Raw genomic sequence first — 19,586 nt, 5'->3', positions numbered from 1 at the left:
CCGGAACGACGCCTTACCAAAATAGGAAGAGCACAACTGCAATGAAGACATGTTCTGAAGCCCATCCCTGCCCCCAGGTCACCGTGGGAACGTCAGAGCACACCTGATCAGCCCCACAGGCTGCACATTGCTGGCCTCGTTAACCCTTTGAGGTACAGCTGTAAGAGGCCCTGCCCACAAAGCTTTTGCTTCTCCCATCAAGGCTTTGCAATTTTCATTTGTAAATGTGGTTGGAAGGCAGATGCATCACTAAACAACAAAGTGGCTGTGTTGTGAGGGGTGAGTGGTGCTGAGAATTTCCTATTTTATTTCCTATGTTTTATTTATTTTTTTTAGAAAAGCAGCTACATATTATGCGTTTTGAGGAAAGGTGTTGCAGAGCCTCATAGCTGGCTGTATATCTCTAATAAGCAGAAGACCAGCTGCCTAGGAACTGGGAAGAAACTGATGGTTGTGGTGAGGCCTTTAGAAATTGTCTCTTACCATGGCAGCCTGTAGCAGCTTTCTTGTTCTGCAGTGCTAAAGGTGCTGCAGCCTGAGGCTCAGGTCTGAGTTCATTGCTTTTTGTATTTTCTTGTGTTCTGGGCACTCCAGCACTGCAAGTGCAGTCAGAGGGGAGCTGGTAGGGTATAGTAAAGGGAGAGCTGACCTTATGGTGTGGGTGAGCTGGGTTTTGGGGTTGTTTGTTTGCTTGTTTCTGGGCTTGGGGTTTGAGGGTGAGTACCTTGAAGACACTTCTCATTTATTTACATCTGCTCCTGAATACTGAAATGTATCCACAGGTCACTCTTCATCTCAGTGGGAGCAATATTACACCAGCTTTGCAGATCTCAGCCTTCTTGGTTGCTTCACATGAGCTCTGTGATGTAGCTTTGTTTTCTCTGAAGTGAGGAGGTACCAGCTTGGACAGCAGATCAGGGAAAGTTGTTTTGGTTTGCTTTTCCTTGTTTAGACCTTTCTTATTCTTTTTGTTGCTCTGAAAGACTCTGTGGCAGATGTTACTGTTCATCTCCAGCTTATTAATATTCCTATACCATTCAGTAACACGTTCCTGCTGCTGCAGTGCTGCCTGACAGCTTCCACTTGCAGTACGCTAAGATGCGTACAAGTCCTGTCTGGCTCTGCTCCTTCCTTATGGCCTGATTCAGATGGAGGAGGAGAGAGGAATAATTATGCCAAGACAATGTGTTTGGCAAGAGACTGCTGTCTTCCTCCCATAACAACTACATGAAGTGTTTGTAAGTGAGCAGGAGTGTTTTTTTCCTATTCAGGCATCTTCCTTTCTCTGGATCCTTTTCTGCAGAGGGGATTAAGCAGAGTGTGTTTTTCTGCTTCTCATCAGGAGCACCAAAGCTAGGGCTGGTGTTTCCAAAACCATGGGGGTGTTCTTGCAGGGCAGAATGCTGGCTTCAGAAGACCTGACAAAGCACAGCCAGCTGAGCTGGCTATCCACCTTATGCCAGGCAGAATAGAAATAGCTAAAGCATCTGGATGTTTTTCAGAAGTGCCGTCCTTCTGAGTGACAGCTTGGAGCTGAATCCAGCACGAGAGTTGAGGGGGAAGAGGATCAGAGCTGTACTGGGTGTAGGGGGGAAGCAAAGCCAAAGGGAAAGGTTCTGCTGGTGCAGGAAGTGAGCTGGGAGGGAAAGCAGAAGTGCAGGAAGACTTTTCTGGGCCTAAACTGCTGGTGTGGAACCTGCATCAGAGCCTGCTCTGTGCACTCAGTGCTGGGCAGCTGGCGTGGGGCCACCAGATCTAATTCTGGAACACTTCTCAGGTTTTCTTGCTTTCCTGAGTTTCTCAGGAGAGGCACACAGGCATCTATTAACCCTGGGACAACTGCCACTTGCCAGTGCCAGCTGTGCATCTCATTAGCAGAAACTGCCAGACTGCTGACCCTTTGGGCTGAGGAAATACTCGTGTTCTGATGACATGATCCCACCTCCCAGCACCCAGCCAGTCGAGAAATGGAAACATCGCTGCAGCTGAGGCTGTGCGGACACGGATCCGTTTGTTTGGCTTTCCTAACTCCTGGGCAGAGCTGCCTGGGCCAACCGGTGGTTCAGATGAGCCCCAAAGAGGGAGAAGGACCTTGAGGGTTGACTTCCTTCCAAGCTGACCAGTTGGTTCCAAGAAACAGAAACTTTCCATGCTGTATAAAGCAACTGGCCCTCTGCTTGTTTACAGGCTCTCGTGTAACTCCACACATTGCACTTTACAGGATGTAAATCAAGAATACATAGCAGGCTTTCATCTCTGGGCTTGTTGGGTAGCACTGCCACGTGGACCTGAACAGGGAACACCTATCATGTTCAGTAGGAAGGGGGGTAGGGAAGTGAAGAGAATAAGGCAGAATTAGGGCTGGTTTAAAGCAGAGGTTATTAGGTGAATTTGTTTGCATGTTTTAGGCTTATGATATCTGTGAGTAGGTCTTAGAATCATAGAATAGAATCATTAAAGTTGGAAAAGACCTCTAAGATCACCTAATCCAACCATCCACCTACCCCCAAGATTGCCCACTAATCACATCCCTCAGTGCTGATCTCCACATTTCTTAACACCTCCAGGGATGGTGACTCCCCCACTTCCTGTGCCAATGTCTCACCACGCTTTTAGAGAAGCTTTTCCTAATATCCAACCTGCGTGTCTGCTTTTCCATGTGTTGGATGACGCTGCAATGGTCATTGACATAGTTACTGTATGTATGGATATGTACATACAGATGGGAATGAATGGAGGAGATGAAGAAAAGTGGTAGAAATGGGAAGAGGGAGTGAAGACTGGCTGTAAATAAATAAATGGGAAAAAAGAAAAAAGAATTCTAGGAGAGATGAAGAGAGCTTGTTACTTCAAATGCTGTAGCTTCAAGTCTGCTGAATTTTGCTGGGGGAAAAGTTGCTGCTGAACCCCATGATCAAAAAGGTGTTTTGTCTCTGCAAATGGCATCAGATTATTATTTTTTTTTTTTCATTTATGAATAATCACATTAAAATGAACATACCATTCAGTCTGAGAGAATTTCTTAAGGCAGGCTGATACTTGAGGGGTGGAGATCCAAGTAAACGCTATTGATAAGGAGAATTCTGCCAGAATTGAAGGTGACAGATCCTTTTGGAAGGTGGTGGCTGCTGGATCTCTGATGTCTCTGAACAACTAAATCCTTTCTCCTAGTATAAAGCAGGAGGGAAGGCTACTTGCCCTTGAGGCTGTTGCTCACTGCAAGCTGGATAGCTTTGGATGTAAAATCAAACCCAGTGGGTTTGGCCACTGAGCAACATTGATTCAACATCTCCTTGTGCAAGCAACAAAGTTGGCAGTGGATACCTAGTGCCTCTCTCACCATCTCAGTCTCCATGGGTTGGGGTGGGAGGAATTAGATGTCAGCACTCTTTGACAGCTGTTTAATAGCCTGCAGAAATAGAAATATTGGGCCCAGTTTCTGCGAGGTCATCTGTCAGCAATGCAGATCTTTCCGTCAGGACTGACGCTAATTGTCACCCCTATTGGCAGTCTCAGCAGGATGGCCAGGAATGAGGGAAGCCTTGATGGCTAAAGTTCTGGTGAGCTGGCAAAGCAGTGTGGTATAAAGGTAGAGTTGCTTCCTTTGCTGTAGTTATTTCTGTAGAAGGTAGGCTGCTGTGTTGCTAATCTTGTTTCTTGGGTATGTCCTGTTTGATGGACTGCAAGGTGTTGATAGACATCTTGGTTCAATTCTGGATGCTGAAATAGGTAACGTGCCTGGAGCAGAATAAATTTCATTCTCAGATCTCAGGATACAGGTGGAGGCTCTTAAGAGAATCTCTTGTTTTGTGGAGCAGTGAAGTTTGATTGCAGGTGTTAAACAGGTGACTGTGTTCAGTTCAGCTTGTTGGGAATGGGTGATGAGGAAGGTGAGCAGGGCTTCCAACTCAGCCATCTCCACCATGGCCTGATAGAACATTTCCTTCTTTGCAAAGAATAGTATGATGTGGGTTTAGTGGGTTAGATGCTTAATTTACATGTGGACTTACCAGGACCCACAGTCAAACTGGGTGATTCAGTACGCACCACTGAATGAATTTAAACTGTTTAATTAACTGTGTGTAGCAGATGATGCATATGGTCTGTTCAGACCTTTGGTGCAGGGGGTTCTATCACAGAGAACTGCAAAGTTGTGAGGTTAGGAAGCTGTTGATTTGGCCATTAATTGTAATATCACTGCAAGAGGGAAAAGCAACGTATGGGCAAATCCTTGTGTTTGTTGCATACGGAATGACACCATTTTTATTGGAAAGAGATGCTTTCAAGAGTTTGACATGAAAGATCACTTTCTGCTTCTATTTGTATGAAAATCTGTATAAGATCCAAAACTTCAATCCCAAACAGTTTTCCTGTTGTGACTAACATCATTAAAGCTGGGTATGTTTTGCATTCCTAGGTAGATGGGGACAAAAGTTTGTAGAGAAGGGAGGACAATTTACATGCAATTATTTGCAGGAGACCTAGAATCTAGCATTTCCTGTCAGTGCATCACTTTCAGTTGGAGACATGTTGAAGGCTAGTTATGCTTCAAGTGCAACTTTTCTCCTATCTATTGGCTGGAATAAAAGTGCTGTGCTGAAATACTTATGGGCCTTGAAAATAAATACCTGTTGCTCTTGTTCAAACCACACTTAACATGGCTGATTTTGTACTTCCAAGCTCCAGTAATATTTTAGCTCCCTTCAGGAATATAACCCATCTGCTTTTTTTAAAACCAGGTACTTACGAGCAACCTTATAGTCATAAAACTCAGTGTGCAGCAACCATTATTGAGCAAAATGCTGTGTGCTCTAGAATAACTCTGCCATAAAAACCCAGTTCATCTGGAAAGTGTCTGTGTGGTGATGAAGTGCAAACACCTTAGGAAGGAAGCAAATAAGTTTTTGGTTTTGGCCATAAAGAAACTATTAGAAACAGGAATACCTTTTAAAATAATTTTAATATGTTTTGGTGATGCTTGAAAAATGCCATAAAAGCTGGAGTAGTGTGGGGAAAGCTCACTGAAATATTGTCCTTCAGAGACTTTTTAAAGTCATCTGCCCTCCTGTGCCCTGCTCTTCAGATGTTCTGTGAAGGTGCTGTACCCTCTCCATGGTGTTAGCTCAAGGGACTCCAATGTTATAAGACTCTGAATCCAGTGCACTTAACTTAAGCCCTCTAAAATCACCATTGGCCAGAAGCACACAGTGCAGTGGGATTCGGTAGGCATGACGTCATGGAAGCAAAATCTACCCTGACCCAAATTGCAGATATGGAATACAGTGTGGCCATGTGTCAGTGGTCTTTATTATTTGCACTGGAAACTTCTCACACTGTGCAGTTCTGTTCCTCAGCATACATAACATCTTAAACCTCAGCTCTATGCTAATTTTGATGTCAGTTGTTCTACTCTATAGTAGTAGAGATGCCAAAATCTTAAGCAGCAGAATATCCTAGTGTTCCCATCTAATGTGGTTTGTAACTTTTGGTCTATTTCAAGCAACGAGATCTGTGTTTCACAAAATAGGGACCAAAGAAGAGAGATGTGCTGTCTGTCACTGACAACATGCTGTCAGATGCTTCCTGGCTCTTGATGCAAGTCCATGTCAAAACAGTAAATATTCCTGCAAGAGGGAGAAGGAAGCATAGAAAAGAACAAGAAGTGAGGGTGGGGGAAGGTCCTGTCCCTGTTTCTCTTTCAACGTGAGATAGTGGCACTGCCCACGAGCAACAATTTTGGCAGAAGCATCTGGGAGGTCTGTGCATAGCCTATCGTAGCATAGAATCATAAAGGTTGGAAAAGGCCACTAAGATCATGGAGTCCAACCATCATCCCACCTGCACCATGCCTTCTTTGATGCCATCTTTTGATGACCACATCCCTCAGTGCCACATCTCCACAGCTGCTGAACATCTCCAGGGATGCTGACTCCACCACTCCCTGGGCAGCTGTTGCCAATGCCTCACTACTTTCTAATTCTTCCTGATATCCAGCCTGAACCTCCCCTGGTGCAACTTAAAGCCATTACCTCTGGTCCTGTCACTAGTTAGCTGTGAAAAGAGGCCAACCCCCACCTCCGAGTTCATTGCAGCTTTCTGTAATTTCACCTCCTTCTTTGCCAGTAAAGTTCTGCCATGGAGGTGAAGCTGACATTGCTGTTCTAGAGCAGCTTCAGCACCAGCTGAGACCTGGAGCCCTGGGGAGCCTGGGGCTGCAGTGGTGGAAGGGCAGAGTCACTTCATTAGCTGGACTGGGGGTAATGAAATGAAGCCCCTCATATGTCTGAGCTGAATTATGAGCTTTGTGCTTTCTGGGTTGCTGATGCTGCTGAAGGCAGTGGACTCCAACAGTCATATCAAGTGTAAAACTCCATTTTTAAGAAAAACTTTGAATATCATAGAATGGCTTGGGTTGCAGGGGACCCTAAAGATATTCCAGTTCCAGCCCCCTGCAATAGGCAGATTTGCCAATCACTAGCTGATCATTCTAAGAACAAAGCAAAGCAAGGAAAGCTGCCAGTGATGGGGAAACAGCTGATCCCAGGTTAAGATACACAGATCTTCCAGGAAGAGCTTAAAACTGTGTACTGTGGAGCTCTTGTGTTGACATGTCTCAGGAAAGATGCTTTGAAAGGAACAGGGAGAGCAGGGAGGCAACACAAAGCTGGCTGGCTGTTATTTTTGGCTCTTGCTAACAAAGCTGAGATCCATGCTGGAGCCACGTGTGGACTGTTCTCCTCCCTCCTGCCCACCATGTGTCACAACAGGCAATTTACTGCAGGGGTGACCCGGGTTGGACTCTCACAGCAGCAGGAACCTGCTACCTGATCACCCTGCTGCAGTGACTGCTGCTTCCTTGAGGCTGGCTCACACCTCTGCTGGCAGACTTATGGAGAAGGCAAACCTTGGCTCTTGGGGAAAATCGCTGCTTTTCTTTCCTAGATCTTTTTTTCTTTAACCTGGCTACTGCGTGTCTGGACCAGTTGCCATCACTGGGTCTGCAATCCCGACCCTCTGACTAGTGGGATGGTTAATTAAGATCTATCAAATGCTGTGTTTTTGGAGTGGGCCTTTAAAAGGCCATCTTATCTAGCCTGTAGTCACAGGGCACACAGCCATGTGTGGTAGGGATGACTCTGCTTTCAGGCTGAATTATAACCACATTATATGCCACGCAATTCTTGCTGAAATCAAGTCAAGTTTGAGTCTTTAAGTTGGAAGGGAATGAATAGACCACATCTTTGGGGAGTCTGGGCCAGCCAATGGCTCAGAAAACAAAACAATTAAAAACAAAACAGCAACCCAACATACCAAAAACACGCAAAACACAGCCAAGGAACTTCAAACCAACAGTGCTTTGTGTACAAAGACTGCAAAGATAATTTGAAGTGACTTGTTTAAAATCCCTTCATGGCACGGGCAGCTAAGAGCCATTGGGTATTTTGTTTACTTGTCTGTATAATGTGATTCTGTGCAGTCCTAGCACTGCTTGCTGCTGCTTGTTTAAACGTGCCTCGGAGGAGAGGCAGTGTGAAAACACTCTTTGAATCAATAAAAATAGTTGTAAGACTGAACAAACGCTCCAGATTAGAACAGTCCATGATCTTCAGGATCAAGATGTGAATTTTTTTAGCAGATTGTGGATCTCTGCACCTAATTTGATCAGAAAATATGCATGGCTGCGAAGGGGAAAAGGGAAAACTGACCTCTGCTCCCAGAGAGCGCAGGTGTAAGGCTACAGTGTGCTGCTCAGTGGGTTTGTTACCTAGCAGAAGTATTCTTCTCTTTAAGGAAAGTTAGGTTTTGCAATTCTTAATGTAATTTTTTTGCAGACACATTCGAAGTGTTCTGTTTGTTTGTTTGTTTTTTTCTTTAGAACGTCTAGAAATTTTTCCACACACTGGGATACTTTCAGGGAGTTCTGTGTTTGAAACAGTCAGGTTCATTCTGTGTTGTATTCGTCATTTTCCTCATACTGAGGTTTGCATGTAAAAGATGAAGTGTACAAAGTAGGAGAAAACCAGGGGATGGATGAAATAATGCCTGCAAACATGATGCTGTGTATCACACAGTGCTAGCCAGGCCCAGCCATTGATACAAAGCTTACAGTGCTAAATCCCAAAGCTGCAAAATTACTTTCAGTTTCTTCCTGCTGCCCTCCCAGGAAGGGTCTGAGTGCTGTATGCCATCATGCCCACCTGGCGTGAGTGCAGACCAGGGCAAGTCTTCATGAGCAGCCTGAGCAAATAACGCTATGGGAAATGAAACAAAGAGCAAATGAGGAAAAATGTCATATCTGTATGCTTGTGGTGAATGGGCAAAATGCAAAACACAGTCAGTGTGATTTCTCCACACCTACCACCTTCTGGCTTTTACCTAAAGTAGGAGATACATAAATTCCCTGCATGTAGAAAGCACCTTATTATGAGAAGAACAGCTTGGTCATCTTCCAGTTGAAGCTGGAAGGTGTCCAACCCAATCGGTGCATCTCCTGCCGAGTATAGCACTGCTACAATGCAGTGTGTTTTGGAAACAGCTCTTGATTAACAGTGCTCACTGGGGTGGAAGTGAAAATAATTAGAAAACATTTTAAAGCTCCCTTTGAATGTAATCTGTGGACAGTGATTTTACATGACCTGTCAGCTTCGGCAGCCTTGGAGATGACTCATCCAGGGATCAGTTCAAGGGTAGCAGTATCACACAGCACCTGGTACTGCTGCTGCTGAGGGGAGGTGATTGCTCAGCCTTTAGTTCCCATGTGCTTTCTTTCCCAGGAGCTGTAACTTGTCTTTTCAGTTTGTTTTAAACAAACACAAAGAAAGCACTTAGTGTTAGATCCTCAAGAGGTGGAAAAAAAATCTTATCTGCGCTGATTCATTTCAGCTACAGATGTTCTGCAATGCAGGGTTTGGGCTTTGCAAAAGCACTGGCTTGCTTCCAGTGGTGTTTCTGCACAGACTCGATGGTGCTAAGCATAGTGTCAGTGTGTGTACATGTATGTGTGCACACAAATGCATGCATGTACAGATATGCTTACAGCCTGTATAGATATATTCGGTTTTGGTTTGAAGCCAGGTTTTGGAAAAACCAAAGGCTTTGCCCCAGGCAGTCATACAGTTCAGCTCTGAGTGGTCTGCATGTGCTGGGGAGAAGCAAGCTTGAAAATACCCATAGAGGGTAGAGCTCAGGTGGGAATCCTCAGCCATGAGATTTGGATACGAGTCCAACTTCATCTGTATGCACCCAGGCCCTGCTTCTTGGAGCAATTGACTCGTTGATGTCGACTGGATGTTGGAGGCTCTAACTATAATTTGAAATGCTGTGGGACCTCGTGTTATAAATCAGAACTGTACTTTTTTCTCGTGTTTTTTATGTGGTTTGGGTAGTTTTGGTTAAGCTCATTGTGAGAGCCTGTGTGAGCTGTGCATGTTCATATTTAAATGCATCTGTACAAGGGAAGATGATCTTATCACGAAACATGTCAGCAGACAGGATGGGGCTGACTGCTTTGAGGGACAACTGCTAGTGATATTGAGGTCACATCACCCACACCCAATATAGGACCCGATCCTCAGAGTTACTGAGCTCTATTGAGTTTATGCCTTTAATGGGTGCTTTCCTCTCAGTTTTATTCCTATGTTTCATGCTGTGGTAGCTGCCATGTGATAATGATTTAATCTTGCGTGCTGTTCCTGGGTGTTTGAAGTCACTCAGTGTGTGCTCGTGTTTTTTACACTGATTATTGCTTCCTGGAAGTGTTCAGAGTTGTATTTGTGTGACACCAAGTGACCAAGTCCTGTGGCCCTTGCAGCCTCTTGCCTGACAGAGCATACGGATCTCACCTGCTTTTTTTCCTTGCAAGGCTGTGATGCTTAGGTAGTGTTTCTTTTTCTGTTCCTAATGTGACAGCTTTGGATGATTGCATCTGTTCAAACCCAAAATTTCAGAGTGTGTTTTAATAGACAGCCCTTGGTTTAGAGTATCTGAAAGGAAAGAAAGAGGAAGGTGTTCTGTCTCACAAAGCAACTGGTTGATGGTCCAAGTGCTGTAGAAGGCTGTGATGGTTCCCAAGTCCTGCTTTCTGCTGGAGCATGTTTTGATGCCTACATAGCACCAATCTCTGTCCATCCTCTTCAAAGAATGGCACTGTGCTAACAACCAGCAACTATTGATCAAATGTTGGTGGTATTCAGAAAAGGAGACTTGCTCAAATGAGTAGGATGAGGGTAAACAAGTATCTCTGTGAAAAGAAGAGCAACTGCGCCTTCTGGAAGCTACTTCAGGGGCTATGGAAGTTGGGCTGAGGGGGGCACAGACATAGCCAAGGACCCCCTGTTTGTGATAGCTGATCTTTCTTTGGTCAGAGAGGGTTTTGAAAATAGAAATCTGCTCCTTAACTCAGTTCTTAGCAGTCTGGAACACAGGATTGTTTTCAAGCACTCAGTAAGCGTAATCAGATCCATGGCTATAGATTTGCTTTCTATGCCTTTGCTGTGTGGAAAGGTTGGGATGGAATTGCTTGCTGAGGTTCTGCAAGCAGCCCGGACAGATCCCAATCCTCGTGGCCTCAAGCAGTGACCTGTGACTTGCACACTGCAAGGTCTCTGCCATCACAGACACATGCTTAAGGCTGCCTAAAGGTTTCAGAGAGGACTTAGTCATCAGAGTGCTTGAATGGAGTCCCACTGACGTTCATTCCACTTTTTCCAAGCCATGCAAGGGGTTACCTTTAGCCAATTGAGCTTCTCACTTATTCCACTCCACCTGCTTGGTGTGACTGGAAAGTAACCAACAACCACAGTAACGCTGGGAGAGCAGCCCGAGGGAATCTGAGTTACTGAGAAAATGTGATCCCGGCTTCCTCTCTGTTTCTGGATATGCAAAAGCTGTCTCTTGGAAGAAGTGTGGTTCTGTGAACATGACTCATCACGACTTGAGAGATCCAGGCAGGCTTCCATCACTTATCTCTCTTTTTATGAAAAAGATGAGACTCTCCCACCTTAGCTAGCAATTGTTGGCTCTTTCCGTCCTTCCCCTGTTGCCTGTTTGGGCTGTGAGCATGCAAGGCATGGTTTATCCGCATGACATGTTTGTGTAACGTGCTGCCCGTGGTGACATGTCCACATCTGTGCCCGATCTGTGGAGGATATTGGTCTGTTATAGCCCCCAGCTGCTGTCCTGGCCTCCTGCTCCCAGCCGCACAGCCCTGCTCTCATTGTTCTGCCAAGGACAGTGATTTCTGCCAAGATGGCATCTGCCACATTCGTACAGAGCAGGGCAAAACGGCCCTGATGTCTGTGCAAAAGGCTGTGGCAATAGAAATAATGAGAGCAAAAGCAGAGAGTGGGAATCTGGCCTGTGAGGCATCACTTCTACAGATCACTGACGGAAGCGTGTATCATCCACTCTGCCAAGCGGTACTTTTCCAGCATACTTCACTACTTATTTTTCTTCCCCCTTATCGCTGTTGAGCTGCATTTATAGGAATTCCCTCCCCTTGTCTCTGATGCTCCCAGACACCAGCTCATCCCCAGCCCCTTTGATGGGCAGCTCCTTTTGTGCCTGCTCTCTCGGGCTTACCATTCCAGCAGAGCGGAATGCCGGTGTTGGTTTTCTCGCTGGGAGTGACTCAGTATAGGATTTGTGTGTGGCCAGGTGCCAGGCAAGAAAACACACTGTCAGTGTACATTAGTGAGGTGCCAAGCCCTTCCTGGGCACAGTAACTTTCCTCTCTTGGGGCTGTGCCTGCCAGGAGGGGAAGACACGCTGGACGAAGGAGGAAGAGGCAAATGGCAGTGAGTTGTTCTAAAAACTGACCTGGCAGACTTGGATGAGCTGCGTGCCCTTCTGCTGGCACCAGGAAGGCATTTCTCCAGGAGGCAAATAAAGGTCTCTGCACTGTCTGGCGATTGTTCACGTTCCACCTGGTAAATGCTGTGTTTGCAGATTTCACGACAGATACCTTTATTCTCTCCCACATGCATGTGCAGGGTCCTGGGGGTGCTTTAGGTGGAAAATAAATTCTACACATGAGAAGAGAGGCTCTTGTACTCAGAAGGAAGCTGAGCTTCTTCACTCGGTCCAGTTCTGTGTGCCCAGGACTCCTGGATGGATGGGAGCAATGCAACAAGTTTCATGGCTGGTCTATGCAGAAAAGTGATCTGTGGGGCAAATGAGGCACTGGAATTTTGTCTGGTGAGAGTGGCAGACTTTTACCCTTCCTGTCTGTGACACATGCAGAAGACACCATTGAGTTCAGTTCTGTTCCCAGCACTGTGTAAAGTGGTGTAGTTTCCTACTATTCCCACTGTGAGTTGTGTACCTCAGGAATAAGGTAACTCATCCTAGTCTCTCTTCTTACCATTTTGTGGATCCTTAGTCTAAGATCAGACAGTGTCCCTGTTGGTAGCTGAGATGTCTGGAGAGAGCAGGGTGACCTGGCCAGAACTGCAAAGCCTTCAGGACCCCCTGCAAGAGCAAACGGTGAGGATTAGGCTGCCAACTTTGTGTCTGAGGCAGGAGCCCTGTGGGTAAAGTACAGGCAGGCCAGCACGAAGCCTGGCTGGTTGGGTGGACAAAAGGAGCCATATGTAAGCACTCCAAAGTCCTATAGATCAAGAAAAGAATAATAATTGCAAATGGCAGATCGTCACTTTCATGCAGCTGCAAATACTTGTTTCTCACACACTTTCATCTCATGACAGGTTTCAGAAACAAGTGTTTTCCAAAGCTGTTCTCCATCTCATGCAGAGAGGAAATGCACAGTGTGTTTTAGAAGCTGGCTGTAGGAAATGTTCTTAGCTTTTTCCTGCCTTTTCCCCTAGTGGCTTCTTTCCTTAGCATCCAAGTCTGTAAGAAACACTCAGATTCTAATGTAACAAAAAATATAGTTCCTCTCTATTTTTAGGAGTTACATAGACTACACAAACAAGTCTAATGAACAGAATGACTGTGTTCAGGGAGTTCAAACCGCCTTTGGATATTGAGCAGAAATAGATTTGGGCTTACCAACCTAAGATCCCTTGGAGCACATTTCTTTCAATCTATTTTTCTCTTTTCCTGGAACTATTATGATTTCAGGATTTTGGGATCATGTATAAATAGATCTGGCCAGCAGACCTGGCCAGAGGTTTGGAAAGATCGTACCATGCACTTCTTTGGGTAATGACTAAAATTAAGCACTAGAAGTTTTACTGATAACTGTAAAGTATTATTGGCTGATCTTTTTTATTTTTAGTTTTTTCCAAAGTTTCCTAAACACTGAGCTAAGGTCCAGTAGTCACTGGAACATCCAGTTTCCCATTCTGAGCAGGACAAAGAAAGCCTAAAAACACACTGAAGGATAAACAAGAGCAGAGGGACAGTTTCAAGGGGAAAAAAAAAGCAGTGAAAGCAATACATAAGATGTTTTTTGGCAAAGTATTTCCTGGTTGTTTGCTTGGTCCATCTAAACTCAAGGAGCTTTGGTGTTTGAGGCACTGAAAGCCAGCACAAGGCTTAGGGGAGAAGAAAAATAGTGCAGAGGGTTTAGAGGGAGGATGTTGTAGGAGCCAATAGATGTTCCTCTGTTTCCAAGATAGCACCGCCCTTGGACCAGCTCGCTGGTACAGCTCTTCCCAATCTCAGCAAAATGCTGGGGTGAATAGGATGTTCCCCTGCCAGGAAGCTATCATCTTACCTGATAAAAGCAAGACCTGAGAGTGTTAGGTTCCTGATCCCGCTCAGCTTGCAGGACTTTAGATTCCACTTGAACAGAGATATTGGTCTCTAGGAATTGGTGAAGTGTGCACTAAATAAAAAGGATCCTGTGTCAGCTGCCAGAAGTATAATAGATGAGAAAGCTGAGGGAGGTGGTTCAATGTTTTCTTTGGTTGGTACCAGAAGTGCTGGGTTTGCAATGGGACGTAGGCTTTGCTAAGTACACACACAGACACTGGAAAGCTGGAATCGAGCCCCAAGCCTAAGCTGGGAAGCTCAGGGTTGAATTCTGCTTTCCCACATCCTGTAGCATGCTCTTGCCCACACAGTTACTGGCTGACCTGGGGACAGGAGCCAGGCAGTGCTCGCTCTCAGCATTGTTCCTCTAGCTGGGGTTTTGTGGCAGGCCCAGCACTGGGATTTTAGGCAAGCATCTGCTTTTGTAGGTTTTAAAGGAGTCTCTGAGGCTTCTTGGCAGATCTGTGGTGTCACATTTAAAGCGTGTGTAACAGCAAAAAGTCGTGTACCTATGGTGGTTGTTGGGTACAAGCAGACATCCTGAGTGCTCCTGAGCCTGGAGCAGACAGAGTGATACAAGCTGAACTGACCCCTAAATGGAGAGACTATTTATACATATGCAATGAAAGAGAATAGACTGTACTGTATGTAACAGCTTTACAAAGTGTTTGAGATATAAATACATTCATTCCTTTGGGTCCTTCCTCCCATATGACAGCTCCCTGATGAAATCTCTGTTTGTGTCAGGGCCTGGAGCTCAAAGTCATAGGCATAAAGGTTAGATCAAGGTTGCATTTGGAGAGAAAATTCCCTGCTTGGAGACTTTTGGGAAAGCGAGGTCAGATGAAGGCTCCTTCTCTTAACTAGTGTTCAGTTCTGCACCCTTGGTCTCAGAGATGCTGTCTTGCTGCAACATTGATTCCCTCAAGAGGACACAAACACACCCATGTGCACATCAAGCACCCATGGATGTCCTCTAATGCTCATTGGGGGCTTGGTAGTTCGTGCAAAAAAGGTGCCAGGCAAGCTCCAGCTGTTAGCAGGTACACTACTGATGTGGGACCTCTGGGCACTCTGGAAAAAAAATGCAAACTGAATTCACTGCATCAGGTGATGTGGCTCTATTAGCAGGGAAGATATCTTTTCAAACCCGTGTTTTAAGCCTGCAGTGTGTATGCAATATTAGACAGATGTCCTCTGCGTGCTCTTGTTTGTGTTGAGCAGAGGAAGGAATCCCAGGGCAAGAGTTCTTCAGTCCTCCTTGAAATTGATATCAGCTCTGTCTCCTTACTTAGTCATAAAGAAATGCTTGGTTTGTCAGGAACTTGGGGCTTAAATTATTGAAAGAGTTTTGAAGACCTTGATAATGTACTTGATCAATATTAATAAAACACAGTATGTTTATCCTCATGATGACAGGAGGCTCCTTGGCCTCTACTCATGCTACTGAGCAGCATCATGATGTATTTATTCTACACCAGCATAAACAGTGTTTTCAGATAGCTTCACCACTTGAGCAAAAAGTATTTTGAAAGCAGAAGCTAAAGTGTTCAGAAACATCCTTTCATTCATTTGAAACCTGCCGCTGGTCGTTTCATGTCATGTCAGTATAATCTAAATATCCTGAGCACAGAATGCTAATGGACAGCTTGGTGCCAATGTTCCAGACTCCTGATGCTGATTATGAAGTTGGCTGACCTGAACGAGCTGTTCTCCAAGTTCTCTGTGGGTTAAGAAGGCTTTGGGTAAGCACTGGAACTGCTGTAAAAGCAGCTCATGAAAGAGGAGAATGAAGAGAAAGCAGAGAACTCTGTTTCTCAGAACTCACAGTGTGGGCCAGTTGGTAATTCAGAGCCTTCTGTCAGAGGTGCTGCCTACCTGGCTGATCTTGTGAGGACACCACATGCATGGCAGTGCCAGCTTTCTCTCTGCTGTTATCTGCTCTGTCTAGTTGTGTCACATCCTCTGGAATTTGTCTTCACCTTGAACTGCCTTTGTGTGTAGGAATCTCTTACATTCTCAGTGCATATTTCTAGACTTTCCAGGTTTGCTGCAGGGCTGGAATGTGATATTTTGGGCAGGAAAATATATTAGTAAGAATTAAAACTTTTAAATTTAATGCAGTGACAAATTGAACTAGACTGCTAGACAGCAAAGAACCAAAAGGAAATAAATCCCAGCAGTTGCTTGTTTGTACTACAATAGTTTGTACCAATTGTATTTATTGCTACCAAGCTTATAACCAGATGGGATCAATTTGGTCAAATCATTTATTTCATAATCCAAATGGAGACACAAGGTTGTGCCTTGGATGAATTTGCTATATGAACCCATACAGCTCTGCAGCTAGTGAGGTGTCTCTGTTTGTCTTGTATGTTTTCCTAGTTTCTTTCAAACCACTTCCCCAGATGCCACATTTTTAATGGAGGAGGGTGGAAAAGCTTAAATCAGCAGTGTGAGTTCGTTATGAACACCTAAGGACCTTGGAGAGACGATTCTGTGGAGAGGGAGCAACCGTCTGCTGTTGGGGAATCCCCCATCACTTTGCACAGGGCCACTGGATGTGCACACACCTGCTACATACCCATTTTGTGAAAAGAAGGAACATGCAGTTATGTTTGGAGCTGAAGTGGATGAGGATTGCTGATAACAGCAGTTGCATTTTCCTACAGATATGTTAGCCCCAGATCACTGGCTGAGCATGCAAAGACAGTACCTACTCACAGCCTCCAGTCCTTTGCATCATCCTCCCCAGGTGTTCTTCCTCCTGACAGTGTGTTTCGAAGAGCGTGTGTAGTAGTCCTTTCTGTAGGAAAAGTAGCTCTGCAACCTGTTGGAGTGCTGCTTGGAGTCCCAGCAGAGTTATCAAGGACAATTTCCTCTCTCCTGACCCTCCAGCCCTTCCCCAGGGGCAGCCAGGGAGGTGCTGGACCTCTATTCTCCTGCTAACAATGGCTGGGCTCTGGCAATTCTCTTTTGGGTGACAGCCATTCTCTCAAAGGAACATTTTCGTGATTAGGCCAGCCTAATCTAGTCAAAGTTTGTTGCTTTAAAATATGCAGCGTGGATTCCTCACATGTTATAAATTGTCATGGTGGTATCCAAGTCACATTGCTGATCTGGGCAATCTATTCCAAGTGGTGCCCCTTGGGTTTGTCTCCTTGATTTACAAGTGTTCTGTGGGTTTTAGTCCTGACCTTCAGGAGTTATAGAGCTTTGATTTCACCATCAGCCTGCTTTAGCAGCAGTTGTCTTTGTGACTGGGAAAACTCGCCGCTGCTCTGTGAACATGCCCAGTTGCCACCATCCTGGGAGCATCTGCCAACAGAAATAGTACAAACCAGCAAGGGGAAGGAGTCAGTCCCTCTTGCCAAACACTCTAGGTCACCTTTCTCATCCTTTCACTTTCGATGGATTCATGGCTTCTCTATCAGTTCGTGATTTCATTTCTAGTTAGCCTTCTGCAGCAGCTAAAGCTGAAAATAATTGATGGTCTTCCATTATTTCATTGGGCTTTGAAACCAGCCCTGCTTTAGGACTGGATCCTATTTTCAGGAACCAGGCTGAGCTATATGTGGGTGTTGGAGAACAGAGAGACACTTGGCTCCAGTACCAGGCACTGCTGCCGGAAAAGACTTTGGGGTTTCAAAGTGCCTTCCAGCTTGCAGGGAAAGGAGAAATGACACCAGAGCCTGTAAGGTGGGGCAGCCCTACCTTTACCCATCTGGGGGACGTGGAGGGACTCCCAGGGCATAGGACAGAAATGCTTGCTGAGTTCAGATAAGTGGAGGAGCATCCTAATGCACTGCCTTGACCCAGGCAGAATCACAACTTCCTTTACTTAGGAATCTCCATTTTGTTTTGGGAAAGTTTGTTCCTCCAAGCTATTATTTTGGCTGTCTGCATTATTTCTGTTAGGTTTGTGTTTGGATTTGGGGGATCAGAGGGGGAAAAAAAAAGGCAGTTATTCACTGAGCCCCAACTCCTATGTAGCTGCTTTTTTCTTTAAAGGGAGTGAAGTCATATTTATGTGCAGAGGTAACCCAGAAATGTGAGCTTCTGCCAAGACATCTGTTTACCCAGAGCTTAAGGGAGGTGATGTTTATGTGTGTCCAAAGCTTGAGCAACCACCTTATGTTAGAAGAAAGGTAGCTAATGTTTCAGCCCTGATCCTAGGAAGAGAAAATCTCTTCATTAGCAGAACGAGTGTCCCTTGCCATCCCGACGTGCCTGGCAGCACACACAGCTCAGCCTTGTTGCTGAAAGTAATAGTTTGAGTTTCTGTTATGCTGTCCAGCTGAAATGGCAGAGTAATTTAAAAACACCTTTTGAACTGTTTCCCTTCCATTCTGGTCAGCTTGTTTGGTATGAGTATCTTTGTTTAAAAGAAAGAAAGAGAAATCAAAACAAATGAGAGTACTATGCAGAAGCTGCCCCGGAAGCGTGAACAAGGCTGTTGACTTTCTGGCTCCGTCCTCTGTTTTATAACCACAAGAACTTTGTTCCTTTTAACCACTATTTTCCTTGATATATGGCAGCAGTGTAATAGGAAATACACTGCATTGGCTGAACAGCCAGAGGCCTTCAGAAATTATTTGTTAGAAATATGCTTTGCTTTACTTGAGTTATATTATTTCATTAGTGAATAAGAGGAAAATGACATCTAACCCTGATTATAGTTGTTTTCGTTATAGCTTTGTTGGTGTTTTACTACTGCTGTAATCAGTTCCTTGAAGATTGATGTGTTCAAACAGTGTCTTTCTTGTATTGCTATTATCTGTGCTACTATTTTATTTGTCCAGTACTTCAAAACTGGGCTAAAAAATCAGTGATGTTCTCCTTGCCTTACCACTGTCTCTAGATCATTGTAATTTAGCATCAAAGACATTGAGCTTGATTTTTCAGCTAGCAACTGACAGATGCAAATGAGTGATTGACAGTTCTGTTTCACCACCAAGATTCTGTCACATTCTTTAATGAAACTGTTAGAATTAAGGAATTCTTCAAAAGGAGAAGAAATCCCTGGTGATCATTACTTGCTCTGTTTATGGTTGGACTACACGATCTTAGTTGTCTCTTCCAGCCTTACTGATTCTGTGAGTGGCCGTGGTGGTGATGAGTTAATGTTGGACTACATGATGTTAGATGTCTGTTCCAACCTTAATGATTCTATGATTCTTTGAAATCACCCCACGGGGTCAGGCAGGAAATAATTATCTCAGATCTTCACCTGGTCAGGAACATGCCCACATTTACTACTGAGGTGAACAGAAATACTGGGACTGTGAAGGCCATTTCCTCTGAACACCAGGGCTTTGAAGAATCATTACACAGCAACTCTGAGGCCAAACCGTTAACTCTACTCCCTTGCTGACCTCAGCTTCTCAAACTCTGCTCTCAGCATAAACAACTCCAGGAAAAGCAACTTGCTCAACAGGAGTTTGTGTTCACCAATACAGCATCTGCCCTGGCACTCATTGTTTCCTTTTTGGTGAATGGAAAGGATGCTTTGCTGGGAGCTTTTGCCTGGAAAAGTCAGTGTTCTGGGCACTTGAGATGTGTAAACTACTCCATACTTAAATATGGCAAATTAATTTCCAGCTCCTAATGTCAAGCTGGTTTTCCTAGCTCATCTACGTGACCCTCAGTCTGCAGATCCCACAAAGGCAAAGCTGTCATTTAGGAAGTGGGTTTTCTGTAGGGGAAGTAAGAGTGGATTTCATAACTTCAGTGCTCACACACTGAAGCTGTGTAGCTGCAGATAGTTGGAAAGCACTGAGGTTACAGTCTGAAAAATGGCATGAGAATCTTCAGATCATTTTCCTTATTTCTCCTTCCCTCCTCCACCCCAAAGGCTGAAAGTGATAAAG

The 19,586-nt window shown here is 44.9% G+C and overlaps 1 long non-coding RNA gene across 1 annotated transcript in view; it reads left to right on the top strand.

Moving 5' to 3' along the window:
• Window positions 1-19,586, top strand: part of LOC122162896 — a 99,858-nt gene that overhangs the window by 37,505 nt on the left and 42,767 nt on the right. The window lies entirely within an intron of this gene.

The sequence above is a fragment of the Centrocercus urophasianus genome, unplaced genomic scaffold, assembly GCF_019232065.1.
Source record: "Centrocercus urophasianus isolate 14NV4802_14NV808 unplaced genomic scaffold, USGS_Curo_1.0 seq_22, whole genome shotgun sequence".
NCBI classification, from domain to species: Eukaryota; Metazoa; Chordata; class Aves; order Galliformes; family Phasianidae; genus Centrocercus; species Centrocercus urophasianus.
Note: the sequence above shows the minus strand (reverse complement) of the source record. Positions and strands in the feature narration are given on the sequence as shown.